The sequence below is a fragment of the Neomonachus schauinslandi genome, chromosome 1 (assembly GCF_002201575.2).
Source record: "Neomonachus schauinslandi chromosome 1, ASM220157v2, whole genome shotgun sequence".
Classification (NCBI taxonomy): Eukaryota; Metazoa; Chordata; class Mammalia; order Carnivora; family Phocidae; genus Neomonachus; species Neomonachus schauinslandi.
The window spans coordinates 170861494-170875195 of NC_058403.1; the positions used below are offsets into that span (position 1 = coordinate 170861494).

General features: G+C 34.4%; 1 protein-coding gene across 1 annotated transcript in view; it reads right to left on the reverse strand.

Moving 5' to 3' along the window:
* The window catches only part of CNTN4 (contactin 4), a 703244-nt gene extending 690883 nt beyond the window's left edge, over window positions 1-12361 (reverse strand). The window contains exon 1 of the mRNA XM_021694959.1: window positions 12306-12361. The gene's annotated coding sequence lies outside the window, so the exon portion shown is untranslated. The remainder of the gene's footprint in view (window positions 1-12305) is intronic.
* Between the last annotated feature and the right edge of the window lie 1341 nt (window positions 12362-13702).

The window sequence follows — 13702 nt, forward strand, 5'->3', positions numbered from 1 at the left end:
GGTTAAAATTTAAAAAAAAAAAGGGGGTCTGGGACTTTTTAAATTCCAGGACCATGATAAAAGCAAAAGCAAAGCCACTTCTTGGAGCATTCTTTAACAACACAGGGTACACAGCATTCTCACAGGAAAAAAAAATCTAATGTGAGCTCACAATAAAAAAATTATAAATTACATGAGTAAAAAAAGAAACTATCACAAAAAAGAATTATCTGGCACATTAAAAATAATATTCATTAGAAGCACTAGAAATAATACAAGATTATGAACTTGCATAGAAAATAAAAGTGGTTAAAATGATTACAGATAAAAAGGAATTGAACCCGCAACAAAACAACAGAATGTTGTGATTAAAAACAAAACCAGAAACATAAACCAAATGGAACTTGCAGAAATTTTAAAAATACGATAATTGAAATTTAAAAAAAACAAATATTTAGGGTTGCACTTAAGTGCTTTGCACAAATATTCTGGTTCTCCGGTATGTCCAGGCATATGTTAAGATTATATTCCCTGCCCTCTTTCTAGTCACTCACAGCCATGTGAATTGTCTTTTCAATGAAATGTGAGCAAAAATGATGTGCAGATACCTGGAAGAACCTCTCAGACCTAGTTCATGATCCCATGGGCTTTCTTACTTTGCTTCACTAATCATGGAAGCATTCCACAATGGCAACTCCATCAATAGGATTCCCTGAGTAAATATAACAAACAGACTTTGCCTGTTAACTTGCACTGGTCAAGTAACACGGCGGGGAAATAAACTGTTGCTGTTTTAGCCCATGCGATTTGGGGTCATTTGCTAATGCAGCATAAACTAGCTATCTTCATTGAGTAAAAAAAATTAAATGGCAGAGTAGACACTGATGAAAGCAGAATTTAAAAATTGGAGGAGGAAATTGAGGAATTTTCCCAGAATGCAAAATGGAGATGTAAGGAAATAAGAAATATGAAAGGAGTCACGGATAGGATAAATAAATGGTACAAAATATGTGTGATTAGATATTTAGAAAAGGATAACAGACAAAAATGTTGAATATCAACATTCAAGTAATGGTAAATAAGAATTTTACAAGACTGAAAATAAAAGGATTGTGTCTTCAGATTGAAAAGTGGAGTATTACATAAGAAAAACTAAAAATAAATGCATAATTGGACATACCATAATGAAACTGCAAAACTCCAAAGTCTTAAAAGGAAATGCAGAAAAACAGATCACATAAAAAGAACATCAATTTGACTAATAGAAAACTCAATTATCTACAGTAATAAAGAGTTGAAAACAATGGAACATCTTCAAAGTACTGAGAGGAAAAAAACTGTCAACTAGGAATTGCAAACCTAGTTTAATATTATTCAAAAATAATGGTAAAGAATAATAGTTCATGATAAAATTAAGAATTTCCCATTAAGAGAACGTGCTAAAAGAATTATTTCATAGATATCATAAAAGTAACTTGAACGCAAAGGAACTGGAATGCTGGGAGAAATGATGAGTAATAAATTGGTACAATATATAGGAAAATATGTGTAAGTTAAGTCTTGACTATAATAAATATAATAGTAATTACCAATTGGAAGAAAAAGTTGAATTAAATCCTACATTTATGTATGTAACAATAACTCGGAACTTTGGGTGGTACAATTATAGTTAAATAATTTTGGTTTTAATAATGTTAAATTCAACATTCCTAAATTTATAAGATCTAGGAAACTTACTAGAAACTGAAATAGAGTGAAAAATTAAAAAAATAGGAAGGAATAGTGAATAACGAAAAACAATTTAAGAAGGTGGGAAAGAAGAAATACACAGAAACAAAAAAAGTGACATAAAATAAAATGGTAGAAAAATATTAAAATATTTCAGTATTAAAAATAAATACAAAAATAGAAATCACTTGATAAAAGTAGAAAACAAATCAAACAGAAAAATATAGCTATATGCTATTAACAGGAGACACGCCTAAAATGACACATAAGGGTTAAAAACAAAGTAGAAGAGAAATCCCAGGCAAATGGTAATTTAAATAAAGCAGCTATAGCAGGCATGGTAATGTTAAAATCATATAAATATTATGTCCAAAAGCCTTATTGAGAACAAAAAGATGATCAAAGAGTCAATTCACCAAACCAAACAAAAACAAAACAAAAATTTGATTTTCATTCATCAAATTAGCCTCCCCATGCTCACACAAAATGTTAGTAGTGATGCAGAACTATAACGTGTGCATTTTTTTCTTACTTTATTTTTATTGAAGTGTAGTTGGCATACAATGTTATATTAGTTTCAGCCGTACAAAATAGTGATTTGACAAGCCTATACATTATGCTACGTTCACCACAAGTGTAGTTAGCATCTGCCACCACACATTATTAAAATACCAATGACTATATTCCCTATGCTGCACCTTTTATCCTGGGACTTACTCATTCCATAACTAGAAGTTTGTACCTCCCAGTATCCTGCACCAATTTATCCATCCCCCCACCCCCTTCTGGCAATCATCAGTTTGTTCTCTATTTATTGGTTTGATTCTGCCTTTTGTTTATTCATTTGTTTTATAGATACCACACATAAGATAAATCATATGGTATTTATCTTTCTCTGACTTATTTCACTTAGCATAATACCCTCTAAGTCCACCAATGATCTTGCAAATGCAAGGCATCATTCTTTTCTGTGGCTGAGGAATATTCCTGTGTGTGTGTGTGTGTGTGTGTGTGTATTTCATCTATTCATCTACTGATGGATACTTGGGTTGCTTTCATATCATGGCTATTGTAAGTAATGCTGCAATAAACATAGGGATGCATATATCTTTTTCAATTAGTATTTTTGTTTTCTTTGGATAAATACCCAACAGTGGAATTACTAGATCATATGTTATTTCTATTTTAATTTTTTTGAGGAAACTCCATACTGTTTTTCACAATGGCTGCAACAATTTACATTCTTACCAATAGTGCATGAAGGTTCCTTTTTCTCCACATCCTCACCAACGCTTGTTATTTTTTGTCTTTTTGATTCTAACCATTCTAACAGGTGCCAGGTGATATCTCGTGATTTTGATTTGCATTCGTCTGATGATTAGTATGTAGAGCATCTTTTCATGTGCCTGTTAGCCATCTGTATGTCCTCTCTGGAAAAATGTCTATTTGGGTCCTCTGCCCATTTTTTAATTGGATTATTTGTTGTCTTAGTGTTGAGTTGTATGAATTCTTTGTAAATTTTGGACATCAACCCCTTATCGGATATATTGTTTGCACATTATCTTCACACATTAAGTAGGTAGTCTTTTTGTTCTGTTGATGGTTTCCATTACCATGCAAAAGATTTTTATTTAGTGTTGTCCCAATAGTTTATTTTTGTTTTTTGTTTCCCTTGCCTGAGGAGACATATGGAGAGCAATGTTGCTAAATGTCAAAGAAATTACTGCCTGTGTTTTTTTCTAGGAGTTTTATGGTTTCAGGTCTCATATTTAGGCCTTTAACACATTTTGAGTTTTTGTGTATAGTGTATAAAAAAATGGTCCAGTTTCATTCTTTTGAATGTAGCTATCCAGTTTTCCCAACATCATTGTTGAAGACACTATTTTTTTCCCATTGGATATTCTTCTCTGCTTTGTCAAAGATCAATTGACCATATAAATGTGGATTTATTTCTAGGTTTGTTATTCTGTTCCACTGATCTATGTGTTTATTTTTGTGCCAGTACCATGCTGTTTTGATTACTAAAGCTTTGTAATATAATTTGAAGTTCAGAATTGTGATACCTCCAGGTTTGCTTTTCTTTTTCAAGATTGCTTTGGCTATTTGGGGTCTTCCGTGGTTCCATACAAATTTTAGAACTGTTTGTTCTAGTCTGTGAAAAATGCTGTTGGTATTTTGATAGGGATTGCATTAAATGTGTAGATTGCCTTTGATAATGTAGGCATTTTAACAATATCAATTCTTCCAACTATGAGATGGAATATCTTCCCATTTGTGTCAGCATCTCCAATTTCTTTCATGAACATCCTTTCATTCATTCAATAACCTGTTTCTCTATCATTGTACTCTCTTCATTTTCTTCATAGCACCTAACACAATCAGTATTTTTTTTTTACTTCTTTATATCTGTCATCTCTATGATATATCAAACTCAAAAGTTGAGGGTAAGTATCTATTTTATTGCCACCATATCATCAGAACTTAATATAGATTCTGACATATAGTTAGATCCCTATATACATACTTGCTGAAACAAATAACCCCAACTGTTATTCTGACTATTCCCCATAGCATAATCCTTCCTGTTATCCATAAGGAAAGGATACAACAGCAATTGTATCAAATGGAGCAATTCATACAACCATTTTTTCATAATTAAGATGAAAAGTTTCTGGGTGCCTGGGTGGCTCAGTCAGTTAAGTGTCCGTCTCCAGCTCAGGTCATAATCCCACGGTCCTGGGATGGAGCCCCTTGTCTGGCTTCCTCTTCAGCAGGGAGCCTGCTTCTCCCTCTCCCTCTGCCCCTCCCCTTGCTCCTGCTTTCTCTCTTACTCTCTCTCTCTCAAATAAATAAAGTCTTTAAAAAAAAGATTAAAAATTTCTGCTTAACATTATAATCTATAATATGCACATTGATTAACTCAATCATCGTCTATATTCCTAGGCTATGATTTTAATTTCAATTTCCAAACACAAAGCCAAAGTTAAAAAAAGAATGAACAAACTGTGTTCTAAAGGAAAAAAAAATCATAAATAATAAAAATTGATGGACAATTGAATTGTCCATTTTCAGGCAGTGGTTTATTTTCCTGGCAGCAATTTAAATTGCATTCAGAGCCACACACACACAGAAACATTTTAATGTGAGGCCACAGGGATGTGTTCTCTTCATTCTAACATTACCCTCATGGTATGTTAATACTCTTCTCTCAGCACAGGTAATGTTACCTCTGCTAGGGAAGGCTCTGTCAACTATCAAGAGAAACATAGGAGGAATAAAAATCATGTTTCTCTGTTAAATATTTCCCTGCTATATCAAAAGTCCCTCAAGGGCTGATTAAATTAATTAAGTATTAGCAGAAATTCTAACCATTATTTTCTTCCTGGCCAAGATGCTAGCACAGGAAAAACCAACCTTGGGACAGTTGGGCTGCCCATAATATAATCTTATAGCCTAAAATTTACAACCAAGTAACATTCATTTAAAAAGTATAAATTATAGAGGGCCTATTTTATAACTGACACTAAGATCAGTACTTGACATACTCTTCGTAACTCTTGCAGTTACCCAACAAAATGACTATTAGGACGCTTACTTTATAGTGTAAGGAATCTAAGGCTTACAGAAATAAAAATTGAAAAAAATTAAATGTTTACCCATCTCTGTCTGCCTCCATCACTCATAACCTTTTATTAAACCATTAATCCTTAAAATTAGAAACCTGACTTGGTCTTTGGCCTGGGAGGACACATCAGGACTTTTAGGAAGACAGTATGTATTGATTTGAATGATAACCTAAGGAGTCTGTTTATTTTGTTACATCCCCTAGTCACCTTATCTGAAGGAGAAATTTTGTCTTCTTAAAACATGCATTTCATAATCTATTACTATATTGAGATCTACTTCATGTATAAAATTCACCATTTACTATACAATTCAGTGGTTTTAGTATATTCACAAGGTTGTGCAACTATTACCACTATCTAATTTGAGAACATATTTATCACTCCAAAAAAGAAACCCTGTCCCCTTGAGCAGTACTCCCATATTCTCCTCTGCCCTTAGTCCCTGGAAACAACTATTATACTTTTTATCTCTATACTTTTGCCTATTCTGGACATTTCTTATAAATGAAATCATATACGTGGACTTTTGTGTCTGGCTTCTTATAATATTTTCACAGTACCTCCATGTTGTAGCATGTATCAGTACTTAATTTTCCTGTTTTTAACTGACTAATATCTAACAAAAGACGAAAATTACTAATACCAATCCAGAGAAAAAGAATGTAATTATTTTCTTCCATTTTCTCTGTGTGTATGCTAGACTAAGTGTTGTGGTGTTAACAAAACAAATTTACATGCTGCAAGCCCTCAAATATTACAGTCTCCATTTTGCTGATGGGAAAAAAATGAGTCTCAGAGAAGTTAGTTTACCTGCTCCAATATTAGAGCAGGAATTTAAAGCACAGGACTCTGAACATAAAGCCAAAATTATTTTTCACTTAGTTGATAGATATATGACAGGAACAACTAAATGGCCCATTCAGCCACTGAACCTACGATCTTTGGTTCACCAGAGACAGACTCTCAGAAGCTGAACTAAGCTTCCACATTCCATCAATCCAGAAGTCTTTGTGCAGCTGAGGATACTAAACTCAAGGGCCTGTCAGGGCCAAATAGGTAGCAAATGAAGTGATATAATAAAATGGAGAATGAAGAAGGAGGCAGCTGCTGCCCAGGAAAGCCCTCCTGCCATCTACGAGTGCAAGCCTGGGGTAGGAAGGTATTCTGATTTCTTCTAAGACAACCTAGAAATCATCACTATATCTGAAATCGAATTTTCAAGTGTTGGCAACAATTAAAACTTTATCTTTTTGCAATTAAAAGGAAAAAAAAACAAATATGTGAACCAACATAACTCTGTTTTGAAGCTGTTCTTATCCATAGGCAGCCACTTTTACAACCTGTGGTGGAGGACAAGAGGCTAGGGCACCTGGAGGTGGTGCCAGGGCCCTCCTTAAGCACAACCAAAAGGGGATCATGACAATTTGAAAGTACGTGACCTCCTGCCTTTCGGTCTTAATTCTGGAAATGTCCAACAACTTTGTTCATTGAAGTATAATTGAGATACATTTTATTAGTTTCAGGTGTACAATGTAATGATTCAACATTTGTATACATTGCAAAGTGTTCACCACATTAAGTCTATTTACCATCTGTCATCATACAAAGTTACATCTTGCTTGTGATGAGAACTTCTAAGATTTACTTTCTTATTCAAATTTGCAATTCAATATTATTGATGACAGTCCCCATGCTGTATATTAAATCCCCATGACTTATTTATTTTATAACTGGAAGCTTGTTTTTTTTTTTATTTTTTAAGATTTATCCATTCATTTTTAGAGAGAGAGAAAGCATGTATATGAGTGAGCGTGAAGAGGGGTATAGGGAGAGGGAGAGAATCTCTAGCAGAATCCCCACTGAACCAGAGGCAGGGCTGGACACAGGGCTTGATATCAAGACCCTGAGATCATGATCCCGAGATCATGACCTGAGCCGAAACCAAGAGTCAGATGTTCAACCAACTGAGCCACCCAGATGCCCCTATAACTGGAAGCTTGTACTTCTTGATCTTCTTTACCTACCTGGTGTTCCCTCAAGCCTCCCTCCCTTCTGGCAACCATCAACCTATTCTCTGTATGTATGAGTTTGGTTTGGGTTTGTCCACCAATTTTTTTTGTTTTTTGGATTCCAGCTCTAAGTGAAATCAAGCAGTATTTGTCTTTCTTTTTCTGACTTATTTCACTTAGCATAATACCCTGTAGGTTCATACGTGATGCCACAAATGGCAAAATTTCATTCTTTTTTATAGCTGTGTAGAATTACAATTGTGTCTCTGTGTATACATATATATGTACACATACACACATCTTTTTTTAATATATTATTTATTTATTTACTTAATTTATTTGACACAGAGAGAGAGAGCGTGCACACATAAGCAGGGGGAACAGTGGCAGGAGAGGGAGAAGCAGGCCTCCTGCTGAGCAGGGAACCCAATGCAGGACTAAATCCCAGGACCCTGGGATCATGACCTGAGCCGAAGGCAGATGCTTAACTGACTGAGCCACCCAGGCGCCTCATGCCACATCTTTTTTATCCATTCATTCATCAATGGCTACTTAGGTTGTTTCCTTATCTTGACTAATGTAAATAATGCTGCAAATAACATAAGGTTGCCTCTATCTTTTCAAATTAGTATCTTTTTTTTTAAATAAACACCCAGAAGTGAAATTGCTGGATCTTATGGTAGTTTTTTAATTTTTTGAGAAACCTCCATAATGTTTTTCACAGTGGCTGCACCAATTTATACTCCCATCAACAGTGCATGAGGGTTCCCTTTTCTCCACATCCTTGCCAATGCTTTCTATTTTTTGTCTTTTTGATTTTAACCTTCTGAGAGGTGTGAAGTGATATCTCATTGTGGTTTTGATTTGCATTTCCCTGATGACAACTGATGCTGAGCACCTTTTCATGTGCCTGTTGGCCATCCTCTTTGGAAAAATGTCTATTTAGATCCTCTGCCCGTATTTTAACTGGGTTATTTTTTTACATTATGTAAGATTTTTATATGTTTTAGATATTAGCTTTTATCAGATGTATGATTTGCAAATGTAAGTTACCTTCTCATTTTCGTGGTTATTTCTTTTGCTGGCTGAAGCTTTTTAGTTTGATGTAGTCCCAGTTGTTTATTTTTGCTTTTGTTACTATTGCTTCTAGAGTAAGATCTAAAAGGATATTGCTAAGAACAATGTCAAGGAGCTTATTACCTATGTTTTATTCTAGGAGTTCTATGGTTTCTGGTCTTACATTCAAGTCTTTAATCCATTTTGAGTTAATTTTTGTATTGGATGGAGGATAGTGCTTTAGTTTCATTCTTTTGTATGTGGTTGCTCAGTCTTCCCAACACTATTTATTAAAGACACTCTCCTTCCTTGCCTCCTTTGTCATAAATTGACCATATATGCATGGGGGCTTATTTCTGGGCCCCCTATTTTGTTCCACTAATCTATTTGTCTGTTTTTATGCCAATGCCAAAGTGTTTTGATTACTGTAGCTTTATAGTATTGTCTGAAATCAGGGAGTGTGTTGCCTCCAGCTTTGTTCTTTTTTTCTCAGGATAGCTTTGGCTATTTAGGACCTTCTGTGGTTCCATACAAATTTTAATTTTTTTTGTTCTATTTCTGAGAAAAATGCCATTGGAATTTTGATAAGAATTGCACTGAAATATGTAGATTGCTCTGGGAGGGATAGACATTTTAACAATATTAATTCTTCTTGTTTTCAGTAGTCCTTCATCTCTGTGATTAAATTTGTATCTAGGCATTTTATTCTTTTTTTTTTTTTGGCATCTTATTCTTTTTGATGCAATTGCAAAGGGGACTATTTTCTTAACTTCTTTTTGATAGTTCATTGTTAGTGTATAAAAATGCAACAGATTTTTGTATACCGATTTTGTACCTTGCAACTTTCCTGAATTCATTTGTTCTCAGAGTTTTTTGGTGGACTCTTTATGGTTTTCTACATATAAAATCATGTCATCTGTAAATAGTGATAATTTCATGTCTTCCCTTCCAATTAAATGCCTTTCATTTCTTTTTCTTGTCTAATCGTTCTGGCTAGGACTTCTAATACTATGCTGAAGTTCAGTAGTAAGTGCTTGCATTCATGTCTTGATTCTAATTTTAAGGGTAAAGCTCTCAGCTTTTTGCCATTGAGTATGATTTCGACATCTCAAACTTTTAAAGACAGTGTAACTGGAACACAAAAGATGTCATTATATACTCCATTCTTTCCATGGATAATTACTGAGGACTGAATACCACAATGCAGATAAAAGTTATGTATCATCACTGGCTTTCTAGGGTCCATAATGAGAAAGGAAACTAATCAAAAAAGCAATTACAGTACAATGTGATTTTCATGTTGTCCACATTGATACTGGCACTGGAGGAAAGCCTAACCCAGAGAAGAAAAACACAGAAGCCTTCCTCAAACATCAAGTTTTTAGTTAGCAATAAAGAGTTGATTAAAGATGGGAGAAGGGGGTGCCTGGGTGGCTCAGTTGGTTAAGCGACTGCCTTCGGCTCAGGTCATGATCCTGGAGTCCCAGGATCGAGTCCCGCATCAGGCTCCCTGCTCGGCAGGGAGTCTGCTTCTCCCTCTGACCCTCCTCCCTCTCATGCTCTCTGTCTCTCATTCTCTCTCTCTCAAATAAATAAAATCTTTAAAAAAAAATAAATAAAGATGGGAGAAGGGTGCAGGATGAGGAGAACAATATATTTCTGAAAGAAAGAATAGAATGAAGAAAAGCAAGAGAAAAAATGGCATATTTAAGCAATTTTTTGAAAATTCAAGCTAACTGTGTAAGAATGATGAATCACAGACCTGTACCCCTGAAAAAAATAATACATTTTATGCTAATAAAAAAATAAAAAATAAATAAAAATTCAAGCTGAGGGACACCTGGGTGGCTCAGTCAGTTAAGCTCCTGCCTTCAGCTCAGGTCATGATCCCAAAGTCCTGGGATGGAGTCCCGCATCGGCTTCTTGCTCAGCGGGAAGGCTGTTTCTCCCTCTGCCTGCCGCTCACCCTACTTGTGCTCTTTCTTTCTCTCTCTCTCTGACAAATAAATAAATAAAATCTTAAAAAAAAAAATACAAGCTGGTAGAACCTATTTTGGAAGGGGGGAGGGGTGAGAAATGAAGGTGGAAAAGTAAGCAATGGTCAAATAATATAAAAACTTCTAAAGCCATGTCAAATAGCTGGAGTTGATCCAAGGAAAACAAGGAACAAAGATTTATAGGTAGTTATGATAATCTGATTAGATTTAGGGAAAGATTTAGGAAGATCACTCCTACTACTTTGTCTGGGATGGACTGTAGCTAGACAAGTCTGTGGAAATAAAAATAAAAACTAATACCAAGTTTGATAACACTCAAAATACTGTGGAATAAGAAAAAGTCATCACCATGAGAAAAAGCCTGGCTTCTCCTGGAGGAATAGAGACTATTCAGAGCAGAGGCTCCCCCTAATTTACCTACAAGCAGACCCTATATACACTAACACACCCAGTCAAAAATGGGTTCCACATCAGATGACCCACACAGCTTACCTGATATATTCATGAGAAATAATTAATAGTTACTGTTTTTTACCCACTCAATCTAGGAGTGGTTTGTTATAGAGCAATACTTAAGTGGTAAAAAATACCTGACTCGATCTTGGCTTATGAAAAACAATTAAGGAATCAAGTGAAATAAATTTTTTTCCTAATTTTTTTATAATTGAGGGTGTTAAAAATAATCTTCCCCTGAGAGTCAAAATCATGTGCTAATATTTACCCAATGTCATCAATCCCTATACTGAAAAACTGAGTTTTAAATTTTATCTTGTTTGGGAGATAAGTTGTCCATCAAGACATAATTATTACAACTTTTAAAATGAGTTGGCATTTTATTTTATGTGTATTAATGGAATGAGACCTCCTCCACCACCACCCTCGTTAGTGTTTTTCCCCATGAATTCCTAGTTAACCATAATTAATTTTAACATCACTGATGTCAATTTTAGGGGATATATACTATTATGGGTGAACTATGTCCAAAAAGATATGTTGAAATCCCAATCCCTAGATCTGTGAATGTGACCTTATTTGGGAAAAGGTCCTTGAAGACATCAGCAAGTTGAGATAAGGTTGCATTGCTTTAGAGTGGGCCCTCAATCCAATGCCTGGTGCCTATTACAAATACAAGTTTGGGGAGAAGTCTATGTGAAGACAGAGAGGGATCTGAGTGAAGCCTTTACATGCCAAGGAACACCAAATACTGTTGCCAATTACCAGAAACTAGAAGAATCAAGGATGGATTCCACCCTCAGAGCCTTCAGAGAGTATGACCTGTCTTCACACCTTCACTTTCATTTCAGACTTCTAAGCTACAGAACTCTGACAAAAACAAACTGCTGTTAAAGTTTTAAGTCACCCAGTTCATGGTACATATCTACAGCAGCCTTAGAAAATAAAAACAGGTATTTCACTTTTTTAAGGAAAAAATTTGCATATATCACAGATCATGAGTTATACTGCTTGTGTTTTAACCCTAAAAGGCTTCAATTTTAAGACCTGAATATCTGTAGGACCTAGTAACTTAATATTTGTGTTGATTTGCCTGATAAAATGTTCTTTCCTATAAAGCCATTTGGTAAAAGTGCAACAACTTTTACTTTATTCCCAATACTCTTTCCATGATGCCAAATTCAAAAGTTTTTCAATTATCAAATTAATCTGAGCCACAGAAAAGCTACCACAAATATCTTCTCCAGAGAGACTTGGGAAAGGCCTCAATTTCCTATTGTCAAGTCTTAATTTACATGATTTCACCATCTTCATTAACTTCAACCTTCAGAAAAACACTAAAAATGGTCTCATGGCATCACTCTGTAAGGAATAGATCTTAATGTTTCCATAAAAACTAAGGAGGCTAACCAAAGGTGAAGTGAAATAAAGACAATCTTCCCTTGTGGGAAGCTTACCTTTTAGGGCAGTTCTTCGGACCACATACTGTGGAGGTATTGTATATCAAAGATCCCTAGAATAAAAATAAAAAATATACAAATAAATACACTTTGCAAGTATAAATAAGCTTATGTGTAGCTGATACTTAACTATTGCCATTCTAAAATTAAATTAGGAGGAAATGAAAATTAATATGGTCAATATGAATCTTCAGCTTGATAGAACTGCCCAGATGAGGAGCCAGGATGCCAGCTTCCTTTCTCTGTTTTGTCTCCCACCAGCTGTGTGACTATTGACAAGTCAATTCACCACTCTAGCCTTTCTTTGTTAGTATAATGGCTGTAGGAGCCTGTGATATTTTGTGGTATTCAGATTCAATAAAAAAGACAATTTCTAAAGAATGTATATTACAAAAGCTTATACAATAATGAAAAGGTGAACAATGAACTAGAAAATATCTGGTGGGTTTTGCTAGACATATGAATGTGTAAAATGAGAGCAACAATAACAAAAACAAAACACTATCTCCATAAATATGGTATTATATCTTCTCTTAAAGCCACCAAGTTAAACTTTAATTGCAAAATAATTCTGTGCCTGAGAGTAATTTCCCCTGAAGCAATACTGTTTCCCTCTGAGGAAAAAATATATATAATATTACCGAGAATAAATGTATATATTCATACCTTCAAGTTTATGTATATGTATGTATCTTCTAACCTTCTATTGTAGAAAACTTTACTTTTGAGCAAAATAACTGTCTTACAATTTTTTTATAATTAAAATATCATTTTATGTAGATCAATATAGATTGGCCACTCAGAAATATCATTACACAAGTCCAGTCTAATTTACATTTAAATATAGTATAATTGATTAGGATAAAAATATTTTACTTTCCTGATTAGCCATAAATACATTATCACTTATTAAGATTATGGTAGCCCCTGCTGCGTATCATAATAATTCATCACTATATTAAGTACCTAACTACCTTTACTTTCAAGTTAATATCAATAATGTCCAGAAGGTAAAGACCAAATATGTCTTCTTTATATTGTTAATATATCCAGAAATGTAACTTATCTTTTTTTAATGTCCTTTCTTAGATATTCCCCCAAAATAAATAAAGTGCCACAAATGATTATGACAAATGAAAGGAAATATTTCTTCTGAAATAGACAAAAATCCTATATTCAAGTTAATAATGAATCAGAAATAAATCACCATTTGTTTTATGTTACTATGGTCAGTCACCAGCTCTATGTATGTGAGTTGGCTACAAAAGTTCAGTGCCTACCTCAAAGTCTAACTTTTTGTTACATTAGGGATAGCCACTGATAAGAAGAAAAGTTCTATTTATAGCTATTGGCATGACTTGCAACTCCAGCTTACAAATCCGTAACAACAGCTA